The sequence below is a fragment of the Corvus kubaryi genome, unplaced genomic scaffold, assembly GCF_017639235.1.
Source record: "Corvus kubaryi isolate FWS band 111438036 unplaced genomic scaffold, C.kubaryi_AGA036_p1.0 74, whole genome shotgun sequence".
NCBI classification, from domain to species: domain Eukaryota; kingdom Metazoa; phylum Chordata; class Aves; order Passeriformes; family Corvidae; genus Corvus; species Corvus kubaryi.
Window position 1 is genome coordinate 10,002,171 of NW_024582061.1, and position 1,885 is coordinate 10,004,055.

The following is a 1,885-nucleotide window of genomic DNA, read 5'->3' on the forward strand; positions in this document are numbered from 1 at the left end:
GCTGTGTTTGCAGTGATGTTTCGGGGCTGTGTTTATGGGGCTGTGTTTGCAGTGATGTTTTGGGGCTGTTCCGGGCGGGGCGGCGCGAGGCAGGTGCGGGGGACCGGGGGCGGGGCGGGGGCGCGCGCCGCGTGCGTGAAGTCACCTCCGCCGTCACGGGCGGGCGCCGCCCCCTCCCGCGCTTCCCGCGCGGCCCTTTCTGCCTTAAAAGGACAATGGGGCGCGCGCAGCCGGCGGGGCTCGATTGAGGAGAATGGAGCCGTGGGAACCGCGCCTGCGCAGAGCGGCCGAAGGGCGGGGCGAGGGGGCGGGGCGTGGGGGGGCCGCGGGCTCGCGCGCCCGCCGGCGGCAGAGCGCGGGGAGCCGGGGAGCGCGCGCAGCGGCGGGAGCGCCGCGCACCGCACGGGTGTTGGTGGGCGCAGCGCGGCGGTGAGTGATGCCTTCCCTTTCTCCCGGGCGGGAGGGAGCGAGAGTACGGGCGACAGGGAGCGGCGGCTTCAAACTGAGTTTTGTGGCTGCTTGTTTCTTGTTGTTCGGGGTTTTTCGTTTTCTTTGCTCATGGTGGGTTTCCTTTTTTTTGTCGGTGTTGGGATTTTTTTTTTTTTTCCCCAGCAGCCGGTGGTTTCTGTTCGTTCCAAGTTACTCACCGGAGCTTGTCCGCAGTTTTGCAGTGGCAAAAAGACTTTGCCGCCTTGAAACACTTTGACACGCGCGTGGCTTCTGTGAGCTGCCTTTCCTTCGGTTTTTTCTTCGATTAGTAGAGTTTTAAAGGATGTGAGAGCGGAGAGAAACGCCTCCCGCATTGTTGCGGACCCATCCCTAGAACTCTGACTTCTGCCCCCCCACCCCAAAGTACGGTTAAATCTCCAAGTCTTTAGGAGGAAAGACTAGCCAGTTCCCGATAATTTAACTCCGAAAGCAGCCCTGAGGCGCGGAGCGGGTTAGGAAAACCGGGCTGCCTGGCGATGACGGGCTGCAGGGCTCCTTTCCCGGGCCGCGGCTGGCCCGGCTCGCCACGCGGGCGGCGCGGCCCCGCCGGTGCGGAACGGGTGCCGCAGGTGCGGCCCCGGCGCGCCCCGCAGCGCACACCTGTAGCGCCCGCGCACAAGTTGGTGCCAGCGGCGTGGCGGAGGGGAGGGGGACCCGCTGGCGACCGCCATCCCTCCCTCCCTGTGTTTCACGTGGGGAGAGGGGGACAGTTCTTATTGTTTCCAGTTATCATTAGTAAATGCGGAGGGGTCCGACTCCGTGCACGCTAGAGAGGGACAAAACGTGTGGCCGTGGGCTGGCGGGACACGGACTGGCGGGACACGTGCTGTCGGTCGCACGGGTCGCGGCGTGGGGCCTTCCCCGTCCTGCCCCCGGCCCGATGCGCGGCGTTGCCGGCGTGGGGACGGTGCGGCGGGCGGCGATGGCGTCCTGCCGCTCCCGTAGCTCGGCGCCAGTGCAAGCGGCTCCCGTTTCTGCCGGCGTGTGCCCGCGCCCGGCGCCAACAAGTTTTAACTCCGGGCTCCGGAGGGCTGTGCGGCGCGGGGCGGCCGGCGTGCCCCCGGCGCGGCACGTAGGCAGCGCCCGGCTGCAGGGAAAACAAAGGGCTCGCATGTGCTGCGGGCGGCGCGGCTCCCCGGCGCGCTGGGGGAAAGCGCTCGTCCGCGCCCGGCGGGGGCTCGGCCCGGGGGCGGCGGGTGTCGGTGGGGTGACACTTGTCGTGCGCAGGACGGTGTTTTTTAGGGGCTGGCTGCCGGTTTTGGAGGAGTTTGGAGGGGCGGTGAAACTTTGGATGCACGCGCGGTCCGTACGGCACCGCGCGGCGCGCACGGCGCTGGGGCGGGCGGGCAGGCCCCGCCGGCCGCCCCGTGGCTGCGCCGGGGTCCGGGGGTCCGCG

General features: G+C 68.6%; 1 protein-coding gene across 2 annotated transcripts in view; it reads left to right on the forward strand.

The window, feature by feature from the left end:
- Positions 1-352: 352 nt before the first annotated feature.
- The window catches only part of SINHCAF (SIN3-HDAC complex associated factor), an 18,587-nt gene continuing 17,054 nt past the window's right edge, over positions 353-1,885 (forward strand). Inside the window, exon 1 of one of the 2 annotated variants that reach the window (XM_042050996.1) lies at positions 353-429. The gene's annotated coding sequence lies outside the window, so the exon portion shown is untranslated. The remainder of the gene's footprint in view (positions 430-1,885) is intronic. The other variant, XM_042050999.1, reaches the window with a different exon arrangement.